This window comes from Myotis davidii, unplaced genomic scaffold, assembly GCF_000327345.1.
Source record: "Myotis davidii unplaced genomic scaffold, ASM32734v1 scaffold1518, whole genome shotgun sequence".
NCBI lineage: Eukaryota > Metazoa > Chordata > Mammalia > Chiroptera > Vespertilionidae > Myotis > Myotis davidii.
This window is the reverse complement of record NW_006290523.1, coordinates 732,678-750,324: the sequence shown is the minus strand read 5'-3', so window position 1 is coordinate 750,324 and position 17,647 is coordinate 732,678. Positions and strand designations below refer to the sequence as shown.

Below are 17,647 nucleotides of genomic sequence, written 5' to 3'. Positions count from 1 at the left end.
AGCTCCTCATGTTGTGGTGACCCCCAACCGTAAAATTATTTTCGTTGCTAATCCATAACTGTAATTTTGCTACTGTGATGAATTGTAATGTAAATATCTGCTATGCAGGATGTTTTTTCATTGTTACAAATTGAACATAATTAAAGCATAGTGATTAATCACAAAAACAGTATGTAATTATGTATGTGTTTTCCGATGGTCTTAGGCGACCCCTGTGAAAGGGTCGTTCGACCCCCACCCACAGGTTGAGAACCGCTGCTCTAGGTCATTGTCCTCATCCTTACTGATGTTACCTTGTTGTAGCCTAGGTAGCGTGAGAACAGAAAGCTACTTCTGATGACTTGGAATCCCTTTCAGCAAATGAACTTAATTAGAAAAACTCGACTACTCAAAGTAAGTTTCATGAAGGCTTAAAACTAAACTTCAAATTTAGTTTGGGGAAGCACATAATGAATTAAATTCTTATTCAAACAGTAATTAAGATCTATCTTCTTTCAATAATGGGTACCTTCCTTCAAGGGAAGGGAATGTTTTCTAAGTGTCCTCAGAGGATCTCATTCTCATTTATTTCTTCCTGCTCTTGCAAAGCAAGGGCACCTTTTTTGGGCTTTTCAGATCAGAGGTCCATTATGTGCCCATAAACCTTAGAGCTGGGCCCAGTTTTAAGCCTCAATATGGTGAATGGCATCGCAACCCATCCTTCCTTCCATTTTTGCTTTTCATTTCTATTTGGATTAAGTAACAGATGCACTGCCCTCCAGACGTTATTTCTCAAAACAGCCCTTTGCCTTTAGAGATAGCCTTACCCAGAAACACTTGGAAGTATCCTATACAGTGGGGCCTTGACCTATGAGTGTCCCAACTAACGAGTTTTTTGAGATACCAGCAGTCTCTCTGCCGACTTTTTGCTTTGAGTTGACAGAGTAATTTGAGTTAACGAGCTCCTTAAGAGCTCAGTCTCAGAACGAATTAAACTCGTAAGTCAAGGCCCCAACTGTATAAGAAAAGGCTAATATGCAAATGGACTGAATGGCAGAATGACCGGTCACTATGATGCACACTGACAACCAGGGGGAAGACACTCAATGCAGGAGCTGCTCCATGGTGGCCAGTGCACTCCCACAGAGGGAGTGCGGCTCAGTCAGAAGCCGGGCTCACAGCTGGTGAGCGCAGCGGCGGTGGCGGGAGCCTCTCTCGCCTCCGCAGCAGCATTAAGGATGTCCAATGCCGGCTTAGGCCCGCTCCCCGTCTGTTGGACATACCCCAAGGGCTGCCGGGCTGTGAGAGGGCACAGGCCGGGCTGAGGGAACTCCCCCAAGCGCACAAATTTTGTGCACCCGGCCTGTAGTGCAGTGTAGTGCAGTGCCACGACCCTTTAATACGGTTCCTTGTGTTGTGGTGACCCCCAATTTCATTGTTACAAATTGAACATAATAAAAACATAGTGATTAATCACAAAAACAATATGTAATTATATATGTGTTTTCCAATGGTCTTAGGCAACCCCTGTGAAAGGGTCATTCAACCCCCAAAGTGGTCGCAACCGACAGGTTGATAACCACTGCTCTAGTGAAATATAAAAACAAACACACAAAGAAGGACCACTACTGGTGATCACCTCAAATTTTATAATTTTATACATATATATATAGATATAAAGATATATAGATCAAAAGATTATAGATAAATTGCTGCCTTCTTCTAAACGAGGCAGAATTGTCTCAGTTTGAAGATTTCATTTTTATAGCTACAGGGATTTCCAAAATTAAAAAAGTGATGAATGCTTATATTGAGTCTTTTGTTTGAAAGGAATAAAAGTTTTACTATTACTCACTCAATAAATATCAAGCTATGTATGGTGTACAAGGAACTATCACAATATAAAAGTGCCCAGTGTGGCTCAGTGGTTGTGCGCCAACCTATGAACCAGAGGTCATGGTTCCATTCCCAGTCAGGGCAGATGCCAGGGTTGCAGGCTTGATCCCCAGTAGGGGCTGTGCAAGAGGGAGCCCAGGGTTGCTTCTCCCTTATCACTAATGTTTCTATCTCTCCCTCTCCCTTCCTCTCTGAAATCAGTAAAAAAAAATACACTTTATAAAAAAAAAAGTATCTCTTTGCCCTCAAAGGACTTCAGAATTTTCAGAGAAGTTAGTTTCTTGCAACGTGAAATCCAAAATATCAATAATCCTCACCCATCCACCACAGGTATCCTAGCAAAGAACTTTACTTTTAAATAGAAATCAGTATCTTTAAGAATAAGTTATGTTTCATTCAGATCAGGGTATATACATGTACAAACATTTGAAAAGATAATGCTCAGGAATTTGTTATCTAAATAAAATGCAGAAAATATCTAAATGAGCAGATATGAAACTTGAAAGAAATTAATTCTACCAGAATATTAAATGTGGAATCATACAGAGAGAAATAACTGGGTATCCACTCACCACCACCACCCCCAATTTGCATTTTAAAGGAAGAAGGGGCTACTGTGGCAATTCCTTCTCCCAACTACCACAGCAACTTGGAACAGACGAGTGGAGCCCTGCCCGACCATGGTGGTTTGGGTGATATCTCACCTTCCTCCTTCTTACCCACCTAATCCTATGACTAATTAGGGGAGGAAATAAATGCATTGGCAAGTTGTTTTTTGAAGCGCAGGTGTGCTCAACAGCTGACAAAAGAGGTTAAGATTCTATATACACCCACAGTACCATTTAGTCGATTTCTATTTAAGAAACAAACTAGGACAATGAAAGCAATGTAGGAAAAAGAAAATGCTTAGGTGAACTACTCCAAGGTGCATTTTTAGCTCATGTGACCTTCCCAAGTGCTCCAAATGTGTGTACGTAGATGTGCGGGCATGTGTATATTTATAGAAAGTGAAGTGTTGGGAGCACTCTAAAAAATATATGAATAACTCATAGAGCGCTAGTGCTACAAGAAACTTCTGAGAGCTGGTGCACAGCCCCAAAGACAGCCCTAAGACTCGGGCCAAGGTAAAACTTGCTAGTGACAGCACCTGGTCACAGCACTCACCCATGTCCCTCTCTAGAGATCAGTGGGAACTTTTTTTTTTTTAAATGCTAGGAAGGCCCAACAGGCGTGGCTCAGTGGTTGAGCTTTGACCTACGAATCAGAAGGTCATGGTTCAATTCCCGGTCAGGGCACATGCCCAAGTTGCGGGCTTGATCCCCATTGGGGGGCGTGCAGGAGGCAGCCAATTGATGAGTCTCTCTCATTATTGATGTTTCTATCTCTCTCTCCCTTTCCCTTCCTCTCTGAAGTCAATAAAAATATTTTTTTAATGCTAGGAAGGACATCATGCTGAATTCCCCTCCTTTTCTCCTAGAGAAAAAAGTCTCCCTCCACTTACATAAAACCTCCCCAACAGTGCCATGCTTATTTGCCTGGTTTCATGAACCCTTTCCCAACCATGCAGCAGCCCATACCGAACCCCATAATCAACTCATCCCAGGTCCTGCCTATGGGCTGCCAGCTAGACTTAAGGAGAACATCCATATCGTACTGCTTCCAAACTCCCAAAGACATGGCATAAAGCTCGGCTCCACACAGGCACTGAACACTAACTAATAAACAGTTTAGATGCAGAGAATGTTGAGGATCTATTAAAATGCTGTGGAAAATAGAAGGGGGGTTATCTTTTGAAGTTATTTCTAATTATGTGTTAATATTTCTGAAAATTAAAAAAAAAAGCATAATGTGATGCAAAAAAAATAGTAACTGCTGACCCTTACAAAATGAGAGACTGAAATCTAATTCTTCCAACACACACCCCAGAGGTTAACAGATTCATTAACAATTTTAACATTTTCCAAGGGAACACAAAAGTGGACAAGCACTGATGAGGAAAGCAAATACGGAGGGACAGATCTTTCTATAATGCTCTTTGCTCTTGGTTTTTACATTTAAATATCAGCACACAGAGAAATCTCTCTTTATAGATGACTATTGAGTAGATTCACCCAAATGAATCGAACCAAACCGCTACCGATAAACACTTAAGGTTTCAGTATTTCAAAATATACTTACAATACATACCTTACACAAGAGAGCAAAAACATAAATTCAAAGTTAGAAATTGCTGGTCTGCAGTCTATTTGCCTTTTTAATTATGCTAGTTGCTGCCAAAAAAAAACTACTAAAAACTTAGCAATTTACAGTCCCAACAAGGCATTGGCCTGCATTTTAAAAATGAAACAAGTAAGGCAGCAGTGTAGAGGAGAGGGCATTGGGGGAAGAAAAGACACATCAGGAACCGGCCACAGGTCTGGAGACCAGCCGCTGTCACTACTCATAAGTCAGGAGGCAACACATCTTTAGCATCAGTTGCTCCGCACGCGTGAAATGAGGGTGTTGGCCGACACTGGGGAAGGACGTCTCCAGTGCGCAAATTCTCTGACGTCCCTGAATTTGCTATATTTAAGAAATGCATGTTAAATATAAACACAAAATGTTTATTATTTGGGGGCTGTCCAGAAATAACAAATTGTTGAAAAGTCAAATTGCTGCCTCAGGAAAGTAAATGCTCTGATGAAACCTCCCGCTAGGAATGTTGAAATGGAAGTGAAGTTGAGGCTGGAGGAAATGGCCACCTAAGAGGAAAGCTACAAAACCATTCCAAAAGTCAACACACAAAGGATTATTTTAATCATCTGGGGGTTTTCCTGGTCTAAGACAAGCTGTGTCTCAGCAGAAGAAATATACCAAAGCGGCTATCGCAAGCGCCCTGATGGCTACTAATTAATAAGAAGTCACCAACATCCCTTTCAAGTTCACCATGTACAGAGTGGATGCGAACAGGAGATACGATTTGCTGAGCTAAATAAAAAGCCTTCATTAACCAGAAGTGACAGGATCACAACCCTGCTGTTGATAAACTGCCAACACACCCAAGGCCTTCCATGGAGGGCTGCCCATTTAACATATTGCAGCTTTAAAATGAGTTGCTTTAGAACAAACAGTGCTATGTCACGGCAGGCCTAGGACATAGCAGATGGAGCTGCTGATATACCCTGGACTGTGTGCATGTGTGTGGGGACCCGGCGTAAACCACGGGTGCAGCCAGCCCAACAAACCCTTCTCCAGGTTCGCCTTCTGTGATCAGAACATCCACCTGAGCTCCCAACTTCTCTAAGGGCTCCAAAAACGACTCCGGGTTGAGCAGAAAGCAGCCATTCTTTGGACAGCCAGATATGGTTTCATGGTTTCATGCTGCTATTAAATGACTGGCTGGCGGTCATCCCTGGAGCCTGCCTCTTTCATCCTGGCAAACACAGCCACTTCAGTCGGGTCCTGAAGCAACAATATTTTTTTTTAAATATAGCATGCTTTGAAGCTGTATAAAACAGGTCATAAATACATGTCTAAAAGCAGAGTCTCCATCTAAGCAAAGTGGTTACAGAAGTATCACGCCATATCTTCTCCTGTGTGGCCCAAGTAAATTGTTAAACTCACCAGGTAGGAGACTGCAAATAGATATGGTCAAGTATTAATTATTCATAGGGATGGATGGAGAGAAACAGCACTGTTAATGCAAAAGGTATCTTAAAACAATTAAATTAACTACTACAGCAATTAATTACTATTGTATAGTAATAATTAATGTCCATTTAAAAAAATATCAAAATGCTCAGTTTATACATTAAGAATTGTGATTAGCGCCCAGCCAGCATAGCTCAGTGTTTGAGTGTTGATCTATGAACCAGGAGGTCAGGGATTGGTCCCGATCGGGGCATATGCCCAGGTTGCGGACTCAATCCCCAGTGTGGGGCATGCAGGAGGCAGCCGATCAATGATTATCTCTCATCATTGATGTTTCTCTCTCTCTCCCCCTCTCCACTCTGAAATTAATAAAAATACATATTCTTAAAAAGAATACTGATTAGCCCCAACCGGTTGAATGTGTGTATTATACATGGCAATTTCATAGCAGCTGGAGTTCTGAGACTGAGTACACCATGAAGGAAGGGAGGGAGGGAGGGAGGGAGGGCGGGAAGGAGGGAGGGCAGGAGGGAGGGAGGGCACCTTATATACAATATTTACCTTTGGCATATGTAATTTTATAACATTCATCTTTATTTTAAAGAAGGAGGCCCTAGGTTCAAGGAATAAAGCTGTAAGGCAGAATCACTGATATCAAGGAGCTTCCAATGTAGTTGAAAACACTGAAGAGGTATCCTAAAGATGCAAACTAGTTTACAGAACCATTAAGAAAAGGCCAGACACGCAAGTCAACAGGAAGTTACTACCCAGCCCCAGTTCCCACACCAGCCCTTAACCCTCATCCCTGTGGTCCCAGCACTGCAGGGAGCAGCGTTAGAATTCTCTCCTGAACTGAAACATGCTGCCAGCTCTCCCAGCTCCCCCTTTTCCAGGGTGGAGGCTGCAGTGCACATACCCATGACTTCCATCGGCACCTTAGGAAAAAGGAAGTGAGAACTAAAAGCTGTGAGGAAATAAGACCCAATTAGAAAAATGCTCCATCCAAGTGAAACAATTCTAGATGATTAAACTAACAGGGATTCAAAGTTTTGATTACCACATAATATTAAAAACAAGACAATTGTTCTAGCAACCAGAATCCACCTCTCTGAAGATACTAATGCATTAAGTGGGCCCTAGCTGGTTTGGCTCAGTGGATAGAGCATTAGCCTGTGGACTGAAGAATCCCAGGTTCGATTCCAGTCAAGGGCACTTGCCCGGGTTGTGGGCTCAATCCCCAGTAGGGGCGTGCAGGAAGCAGCCAATCGATGATTCTCTCTCATCATTGATGTTTCTATCTCTTTCTCTCCCTCTCCATTCCTCTCTGAAATAAATAAAAAATATATATATTTAAAAAAAAAAGAATTCAGTGTGGGGCAAAAGTAGGTTTACAGTTATGAGTATGCAAAACACATTGTTTATTCTTGTATTATTATTTATTAACTAGAGGCCCGGTGCACAAAATTCATGCATGGGTAGGGTCCCTAGGCCTGGCCGGCGATCAGGGCCGATCTGTGGGGCAACTGGTGGGGTGATCAGAGCCCTTGCTCACACCGGCCTTGGCTGGCCTGGCGCTGCCCACTTGCCAGCCCCAACCCCACCCCTCCGCCGGTTGTTCCACCATTCAGTCTATCTGCCTATTAGGGTTTTATATAGATAATTGCATTATTTTCCACTCCATCAACTGTAAACCTACTTTTGCCCCACCTTGTAGATTCTAGTAAGTAGAATGATCACATAATAAGCTGGAAAGACAGTAATGTCATAAATTCACGGTATGTTTAATTCTGATGAATTGTGAGGATGAGGGAACAAGCTACATGGAGAATTCACTTCCTCCTCCTTTCTGAAACCTTTTTTTTTCTTCCTTGTTTTTGTCTGATTACTTAGAGCAATTTCCCAGAGTCTATCAATCTCTTACAAACATAAAAAACCTTTTAGGGCCGAAACCGGTTTGGCTCAGTGGATAGAGCATCGGCCTGTGGACTGAAAGGTCCCAGGTTCAATTCCAGTCAAGGGCATGTACCTGGGTTGCGGGCACATCCCCAGTGGGAGATGTGCAGGAGGCAGCTGATCGATGTTTCTCTCTCATTGATGTTTCTAGCTCTCTATCTCTCTCCCTTCCTCTCTGTAAAAAATCAATAAAATAAATTTTTAAAAAAAAAAAAACCTTTTAGGATTAAGGGGCTGCCCAAAAGCCATTCAGGTCATTTTAAGAAAAAATTCTTTTTCAAAATAAATAAATGTCTCCCAAGGTTTCTACGAAGAAAACGCCCTATGTTTCTCCCACCCCAACAAGTGTTTTAAAAACTGTCCCAAATTAATACAGTATTAGTGATTAGTTTAAATTTAAACGAATACTGGGAAACACACAATACTGTGAAGAAATGGAAAAGGGTTGTCAAGATCTGTCAGAGGGCGTCTATAAAAAGCTATTCACAAACTAACTAAATCAATCAATCAAATGACAAACTACAATTCTGGGTGAGTTGGTCAAGTCCTTTAAACTAGGCAAAAAGCGTAACAGACATTCCTCTTTAGTGCTTACACCTCAACCAATACACTGGAAAAATGCTTTCAAAAGTGCTGATAAATTATACTTAAAAATCAGAAAAGGACAGCATTATTTCAAAGCCCCAAGCGAAGAGAATACAAGCTCTAGACTATGCAGATCTCTGGGCTAAATCACCTATCCACAGGGTTAACTTGTGCAAATAAAACTTCCTCAATTGAGAGCAAGTTTCAAGCACTGTATTATCTTACTTTTTCTCTACGTTATTTTCATGCCAAACTTGGAATTCAAGTGAATTAAACAAATATTTCCTGACTTTCTAATGCAAACAAGTAGTACAATTAAATGCAAGAAATAAAAATAATAAACAAGACAGATGTCTCCTTTCTGGGGAAGAATGAAAAGATTACCATGAATCTGCTGTCTTCCCCATCTACCCTCCACCCAATTTGTATGATAGCTAAGTTGGAGAAACAAGGTAAATCAGTAACAATCTTTACTGGTGGATATTTTATTGATTTGAGTTTGGACATCATACATCCTACTAAGCACCTGACCTGCAATTTTTTTTTTCTCAGAACAGTATGTTTCTAAAAGCCCACCAGGTTTGGAACATATTAGTTTCAGAAACTTAACAAGTTTTAGGAATAGCCCTTCCAGATTCTCTACTACAATGAGCTGGGGTTATCTAAATGCCACTTTCACCAGGAATAGAACATACAGTATTTTGATCATTTTTTCCTTAGTTTTAATAGCATCCTAAAATAAGTCTGAACACAGTGTCTTCATTCTCTCGCTTATAGAAAATAACCAATCCATACTTCATACGGTTCCAAAAAGTAATCTTCCAAGTCAAGACTGCCAGCTGGCAACAGGAAGACGCCAGCCTGTGATGGGATCCTTCTAGAAGTCACCTTGTCACAGGCCTAAAATAAGGTGAAGTCAGGATCCTGGCGCTGGGGAAAGAGGTGGTGGGCGTTCTACCGGCGGGAGGCGGGGGGGGTGGCTCCAGGTAAAGCTTCCAACACAAAAATCTGCTTACAACAGCCTCCACACTGAGGAACCAAGCTATAGGCTTGGAGTCGAGATACAGCTGCTGGGCTGCCTCTTGGGTGTGTCTCTGGCTTCGACCACCTTAAACTACAACCAACAGAACTACCAGAGGTGGTAAGAACATGATTCTGGGGTCACAGACCTCGGTTCTACTTCCCCACTCAGGAGGGTGAATCTTTGGGCAAATCACCTGACCCCTGAGCCTCACTTTCCTCGTCTATAAATTCGTGATCCCAAGGAGCCTTGGGAAGGCCCCGGCAGAACAGGAGCCCTGGGTGTCACCACTGTCGCTACAGGAAATGCTGCTTGACTCCTGGTTCCATCACTGCCGGTGGTGCACCACCTTCAATTACGGACTCCATCCGGTTTTCTGTCCTAATAGCCAGGTTTCTCAGCAACTAAAAACAGGAGGCTGTTTGGGGCACCTTCCAATACACTGCCAACTTGACTGTCCCATTCAAAATCTCTTCCTCTAATTGCAGGCTTAAGAGGCAGTCCTTTAGAAGTTACTTCAGAAGTTGCACGAAAGAAAAAAGATCTCTTTCCTTTTCTTCCCTCGATCACAAATCTATGTTGTGCACCATGACATCAAACTTTGCCCCCTACTGTCCATAAAACAATACTGGTAGATGAGCCAAACTTTTATGAAGTCCAAGGACACCTATTAGTCTCAGTTGGCCAGCTCCAGCAGCCCAAGGAGATACAGCGGGCGTATGGGATGGTCAATCACCTTGCAGAAGGAAAGGGGCAAAGTCATGTAAATGCTAATGCAGAACAGCCACACCGGACCTAAGGACAGGAAGAACTGGCACGAGAAAGTGACCATCAGCAGCGGCCTTGAGAACCCGCGCTCCGGATGGCCGTGGCCGTGGGCATGAGGAAGACTCGAAGGGAAGGCACAGATCAGTGCTCTTAAAAGCACCCCAGCTTCCGACGGTCCCTTCCTTCCTTCCTGCCACTGAAACTGCACTAAAAGGGAGGAAGCCAAAGGAACGTTATCATCTTTAGAAGTATTTTCTAGGTGTTTTGAAAAATGTGATACCCAGAGGAGATTCCTGGCTCACCATGCTGTCAAGAGAATAAAATTATGGGGAAACTTTAGGGGTGTCATGTGGTTCCACACACCTGCCTGGGATCAGCTCTTCCTAGAACAGCAGCAAAATTAAGACAATCGCGGTGGCGGTTCTCTCCAGCCGCACCTTAAAACTTGGCCGTTTCCGTGCTGCATGAGTATTCTCCACCTGTGACTGGGCTGGCAGACCAGGAAAATAGTTACTCGGACCACAAACGGGAGCATCAAAAGGAACAAAAGATGTGAGGGGAAGGGTGGACGAGACAGACACGAAAACCTAGGCACATAAATACATATACACACAGAACTACCAGGAGAAGCTACACAGGCCTGTCCCGGAAGCAACAGGCCGTGACCTACCTAGGTTATAGATGCGATCCCGGGTTGGAATGCATCAGCAACCGATCAGTATTTCTCTCTCCCCCCCAATCCCTCTCCCCCATAAATGTTTCTCTCTCCCCAGTCCCTCTCCCTCTCTGAAATCAATTTAAAAAAAAAGTCCTCAGATGAGGATTCAAAAAAAAAAGTTCAAAATACATCTATAATAATTTTTTAATATACACAGTTAATTCCAAAATATTTTTTTAAATAAGCAAACAGTTTTACTCATACCCCAAATACAAAAAATAAACTTAGCTGGGCTGGAGGCTGCGACAACTTTTACAACCGCCAGCATTAATTTCCTGTTATGTTGAAGGGTTTTGCGAAGATGTTCAAGATGGGGGCACATTCTAATTCCTCGTTATGATGGGCCTACCACCAGCGGCTGCCAGGAGAGCAGGGCTTTCACGGCATTGCTCCATCCTCAAAAGCTACATCAGGGCTGGGTCGAAAAAACAGACCTGCATATCTGTTTGCCAGGGTGAACGAAAAGTTAACTAGAAACGTACGTGCTGTACGCGCTACCAAAGGGAAGGCCCTCCGCTGACATTTTCTACCTACGTAGCAGTCATCTGTATTCGTCCACCTAGAGCCAGGGGTGGGCAAACTTCTTGACTCGAGGGCCCAATGGGTTCTTAAACTGGACCGGAGGGCCGGAACAAAAGGATGGATGGAGTGTTTGTGTGAACTAATATAAATTCAAAGTAATCATCATTACATAAAGGGTACGGTCTTTTTTTTTTTTTTTAGTTTTATTCATTTCAAAAGGCCGGATCCAGCCCACAGGCCGTAGTTTGCCCACGGCTGATCTAGATGTTAACACACACCAAAGTTGCTCTCTGCTATTCAAATTGTGCAATTATGCTCAGGCGTAGACTGGTCATATCCACCTTCCTTATTGTAAAATAGAATTACAGCATTGGTCCAAACACGACACTTGGAGCCTCTTTCTGCTTCTGGCGCAGCAGCTCGCTCTACGGCACAGGTGGGAGAAAGCTTTGCGGAAGGTGCCCTGCTGTTTCCAGAGAGGAGGAAGGCTGAAGGCTGAAAAAAAGAAGGGGGAAGAGGAGAGACAAGAAGTAGAAGCCTCAGGCCTCCTCACCTCTCACATCAGTTCTTTTTTTATAGCAACCTGAGGGGGAATGTCTTTTCCAAGCTGACACCATCAGCAATGAGACTAGCAGGGGGTCCACCGGCCTCTTTCAAACAGTTCATCATATCCTGTTAGTGTGCACAGCACTAAGCAACTTCTGCTGACTCCAACGCATCTGACAAAACACAAGCAAGCAAGCACCGGGGAGGAAGAAATCCCTGCTCCCTGTGGGGCCAGGTCTGACATCCCGGGGCCAGGGGCAGGGAAGATAAACGGAGGGAAGCGCCTCTCCTGTAGGAAAGAGAAACCTTGCAATCAGGGGTTAAGGGAGGGGAGCTCCGACACAAGACTTCTCTGACTGAAGTAAACGAGACTAAAGAGCTGTGTGAGGAGCAACCTAACGCTACTCTAACGTTATTTGCAAACACTAAGAAAATCAGACGAATATGATGACTTTAGAACCTTCGTCTTTGTATCAAGGTAAACTTCAGCAATAGAGCAGGGGAGTCACAAACTCGAATACCCACCCACCCAGGCCAGGCAGTAATTTATCCTGATGTGAAACACACTACGCTCCATAGAAAGGGTGCAGTGATGGGCCCAGTGTTGCTCTTCCCTTCCAAGTTCTCAAGAGACATAAAATATGGCTTTGGATCTTTACACGATACTTCCCAACACCTAAATCAACAATTCACAACAGTTTAGGCCAGTGATGGCGAACCTATGACATGCGTGTCAGAGGTGACACACGAACTCATTTTTTTGGTTGATTTTTCTTTGTTAAATGGCATTTAAATCTATAAAATAAATATCAAAAATATAAGTTTTTGTTTTACTATGGTTGCAAATATCAAAAAAGTTCTATATGTGACACGGCACCAGAGTTAAGTTAGGGTTTTTCAAAATGCTGACACGCCGAGCTCAAAAGGTTCGCCATCACTGGTTTAGGCCAAAAAAAACAGTTACAGACAAGATGCAGCCCATGGGCCACTCTTTGGGGTCTACGGCGGAAACTTATACCTGTTGTCCACTTACACCTGTTTCTCTGCTTCATCTCCTAATTGCAGCAATTCACCTGGTCACAGAAAATAGTCGTTCCCCTTTATACACAGGGGATACGTTCCAAAACTCCCCCCGCCCCCATGGGTGCCTAAAACCACAGATAGTACAGGACCCTATAAATGCCGTCTTTCCTACACAGACACACCTGTGATAAAGATGAACTTACACATTAGGCCCAGTAAGGTTTTTAACAACAATAATGAAACAGAACAGTTACAGCAATGTACTGTTAATAGAAGTTATGTGAATGTGGTCTCTTTCTCGCAAAATGCCTTCCCATACGGTACTCACCCTTCTGATGGTGACGACGTGAGATAACAAAATGCCTTATGAAGTCCAAGAGCTTCCACCTTCTCGTTTAAAGGAAGCTCTCTGTGACGTCTCTTTGGCATCTCCAAACTGCCAGCACCACTATGCCTGTGCTAGGGGGTCATCGGTAAGTAAAAATAAGGGTTATCTGAACACAAGCACCGCCCTACCGAGAGAGCAGGTCGGACCACCAGATTGCTACGTAAGCACCGACGAGCCGGCAGGAAGTGTACACAGTGTATGCAGCGTGGAGACGCTGGGATGATTCACGTTCAAAGCGGATGGCAGGAGATTTCATCATGCCAACTCAGAACAGCGTGCAATTTAAAACTCGTGAACCGCTTATTTCTGGAATTTTCCACTTAATATTTTCAGGCCACGGGTAAGGAAAACCTCCGAAGAGGATAAGGATACTGTATCCTGCCGTGAGTAAAATGTAACACGGTGCTTCAGAGCTGATGCAAAAGTGCCAGCCCAGTAAGAACAGCAAAGGACAAGTGAGTAGGCTGCACATGACCCAGAAGGGCCGGCTGGAAGTGGGACTAGCCCAGGGCTCAGAAGCAGGGACAGGTGACTCCAGGGCAGGGACGAGCACAGAGAAGGCAGGAAGGCTGGGCAGTTCCGGCTCCTTGCGGTGACAATGGCAGGGAGAGGATGAAAGTCAAAAGCCCCTATGACCTGGTATTTGGAAAAAGTCCATGAGTCATTCGCAGCCATAGGCCGGAATGGACCCCACGGGTTTAAACAAAGTGAACCATCAACCGGTAAGTAGCACCTAGGGGAGGGAACATGGTGTTGAGTAAACTCTTACAGAAATAGGCCTGACCTGGGAACAGGTTATAAAAACTTGCTCACTCTATAATAAACTTCGTGTATTTAAAATGTTCTGCAATCAAGGTGGGTGGTCCTCCAGGTCACCAGAGGTACCTCCAACAGAGAAGCAGCATCCGTGAAAAAAAAACCTCACCTTTGGAAAGGAGCGCAAGGACAATCAGTTCCAGGAATATTTTTCCCATCTTACCCAATTCACGAAATTTATTTGCAAATACACTGTGATTTATTTATTTGCTTTGAGAAATGCCTCTAGTAGTTGCGATATGCACATATGATGCCTAACGAATAAAAAAGTGTTAAACATCCTTTAAAAACTCAACAAGTGAGCAATTTCCAATAACCTACTTGACAGGGCATCCATCATTGACTTTCACTTGGGGTGGTGAGAAGGTATTGAAGCAAGCAAGAAAAATAAAGGACTTCTGTGTAAACTCCCTATTGTGATGTATAGGAATAAATCCTTGATAAGAGAGTAAGCAAAACTCAAATCAGGATGTTATAAACCAAGTATTTTAATGCAAATGCTTAGATTTAAAAATTTGATTTGGTATTGAAAAAAAAAAAGATGGAAAATTTAAATTAAGACATTATATTCCTAAAATGTTAGCTGGCTAAATTCTCATACTTTCACATATATCTTTTAGCATTATTTGTGTTTTCAAGGAAAAAAAAAAAGCATTTTAAACCTCCAATCCAAATTCCACCATCATAGATATATTTGTGTCTATTTCCATACTGAAATGTGCAAAGTCACAATTCTCCCAAAATCTTGCTACAGTTTGGGAACTGCCTCTTTCCTCCTTGCAGAAATATACATTACATGATGATATGTTATAAAGAATTACTAAAAACAACAGTTCATAAAACACACTGAAGTCCAAATATATAAAACCTAATCTATTTGGACCACCTATTACCACCCCCAATTCAGTAAACGTTGTCATTCCACTGCCAAAAATCTCACCATATGCTCATCTTCACCAGTCCTCGAGATGTGGAGGGTGCCGTTTTATACTAAAGAAAGGTTAAGGAACCAAGGACATGGGCAACTGAGCCAAAACCAGATGACGGAAACTTCAGACTCCCATCCCAGTCTTTTCCACCTGGCTCTGTTAAATTAAGGATTTCAACCTAAATTACAAAACCTACTGAGGCAAGACAACTCAGTAGCCGAACTGGCAGCACTGTACTCACAAGAAGACCTTACATGTGTAATATTTGTTTACAAAATCAGAATGGATTTTCAAACAAACTACAAGGAGACCAGGAATCTTAGAGTCTATCTTGGATGAATGCTGGAGGCCCATCACTAACAATTCAGCAGATAAGAGCTCATCTGAATGACTTTGCCCAGCTGTCACCAGTGTAGGAAGATGACTCCAATTTTCAAAGTCCTATTTCCCCCGTAAAACATCATTATATATATATTAAATATATTTTTATTGATTTCAGAGAGGAAGGGAGAGGAAAAGAGAGATAGAAACATCAATGATGAGAGGGAATTGTTGATTGGCTGCCTCCTGCAGGCCCCCCACTAGGAACCAAGCCCGCAACCCAGGCATGTGCCCTTGACTGGAATCGAACCCTGGACCCTTAAAGTCCGCAGGCCGATGCTCTGTCCACTAAGCCAAACCAGCTAGGGCTAAAACGTCATTTTAACACTCTTTACTGCAGAGGGCAAGATGGCACAAACTGTAAAAAAAAAAAAAAGTCTGTGTACTTGCATTTTCTGAGGGAAAAAGGGCCCACAGCCTTCAGATGGTCAGAGATTCAGAGCTTCTCAATATTAACAAGCAATTTTACAGCAACTCCATAATAAGGAAGCAAACAATTCTAAAACAACTATTGCCCCTATTCTCATAAGGAAATGAAATTAGTCAAGAAAACGTCTACTGAAGCTTGAAATGAGTTTGACCACTGCGAACTATAAAAGCAAAATGAAATAAAATCCCATCCTGAAAGAAGTCCATCGGTTTGACATTTATGAAAAGAGGAACTTCTGTGATATTCCATTAATATAGCCGTTAAAGTTGCTGAAATAATCAGTGGTGGACAATTCACAGCCACAAAAATTCTGCAGGAAACAAAATGCTGGTCGTGTAGCATATACATGTCCTGTTTATGCGACGGACTCATTTTTTTAAGTCAAGGGGAAAGTCTCATATGAATCTATCACTGTTAGATTAGACAAGAGACAAATATACAGCTATCTCAACCGAGGAGTTCAAAATTTATCTCATCTAACGCAAAACCTTCAACGTGTTTGTTTGTTTGTTTTTAACTATCATTTTATTATAACTCTCTCACGGATAAATAAGTCTATTGAGAAAAGTGATCCAGTTTTATTTCAAATAAATCATTTCTGAAAGTGGGAAAGGGAACCTGGCCTATCAAACCTTATTTGTTATTCATCATATGTCTGAAAAGGACACAGTGGAAAATGAGCAACACAGACAAGTACAAGGAAAGTGCAAATTTAAAAACAAAAAGAACACAGTTACTTACAATTAATAAGACAACCTTCAAATTGGTTTGGTTGTAATCCCACTGCCACCTAGTCCTTTGACTTTCTTGGTTATTTGACCTCTTCCACTCCTTCCCAAAGCACCTGTCCTTCTCTGCATGAAGATTTCTTACAAGAAACGCCCGTACCTGTCATCACACAAAACTATTCAGCAACATTCCAAAACCAAAAACATAGGAGGATCAATGGAACGGATGCAAAGGCGAACAGCACAAAAGCACTGAGAAAATAAATACTAACGCCTTTACCAAAAACAGGTATTTTTATATAGACCAACCTCTGAAAACTTGGCATTGGTATTGAAGGGGAGGGTGCTTATAGGAAGGCACCTGGCTCACAGCTTCTCAGAGAAGAGACACCTTTTGTTTTGTTTTATACAACGACGGAGTTATCAGGCTAGTGATATAGAGTCACCTTCCCTTAAAAAGAAAAAAAAAAATCTCCCGTGACCTTACTAAAATTAAAGTCACGATATACATGCTGCATGCTGAAAGCCAAATCTGTCTATTTCTTGTTAGTGAAAAATTCCTAAGTACGCCATAAAACCTCCATAAAATTTTACTATACTAGTTCCTATTTTTAGTTCCGATTCCAAGTTACCAATCCTATTTAAAGCATAATAAAACACGCATCTTTTAATATGCAAAAGCCTTAAAACGAAATATTGCTTTGCAAGCGTACGTGCCTTCCAACTTAGCAAATTTATATTATTTAAAATCAAGAAAGAAAAAGCAACTAGTGTTGCAAACACCAGTGTCCCGAATCAAATGTTCTTCCCAACGGAGCAACATACAAAACGGTGAGTCTGGCAATCAAGTACACAACATGTGGGTTCTGTGGGTAACCAGAACCAGTGAAGACCTCCACATCTGTCAAATGAAACTGGACAAAAGCAAGGGAACATTCCACGCATCTAAAGTCCTCCATCGTGTTAATTCAGGAGTTGGGTGTGGCATCACCAGTGCATCAAGCCTTCGATTTCAAACTGCTTTATAACGCATGAGCACAGAGTGGCAATACTGGCAGCTGAATAGTAACGATCGAGAAAGCCTCTGATGAGGATTAGCAAAATCAAAGTATAGGGTCCTCTTGTCCAGAAAGTTAAGTATTTCAAGGGGGGGAATTTACGTGACCCGCTTCCAAACAAACACCATGTTACTAAAACAAAACAACAACAAAGCCCACCTAATATGTGGTTTAGGATGACTACTGGTCTGCCCAACTGAGTATCCAAACCATCAGAAGAGCTGGGAGGGGACAGGATTGCTATGGGCAGCACACCATCCAGCCTCCCCCGCCACC

The 17,647-nt window shown here is 42.5% G+C and overlaps 1 protein-coding gene across 9 annotated transcripts in view; it reads right to left on the bottom strand.

Moving 5' to 3' along the window:
• Window positions 1-17,647, bottom strand: part of ELAVL2 (ELAV like neuron-specific RNA binding protein 2) — a 138,353-nt gene that overhangs the window by 113,053 nt on the left and 7,653 nt on the right. The window contains exon 1 of one of the 9 annotated variants that reach the window (XM_015563774.1): window positions 12,970-13,139. The exons of the other annotated variants lie outside the window; for them this stretch is intronic. The gene's annotated coding sequence lies outside the window, so the exon portion shown is untranslated. Of the gene's footprint in view, window positions 1-12,969; window positions 13,140-17,647 lie in introns of those variants that run through there. 9 annotated transcript variants of the gene reach the window in all.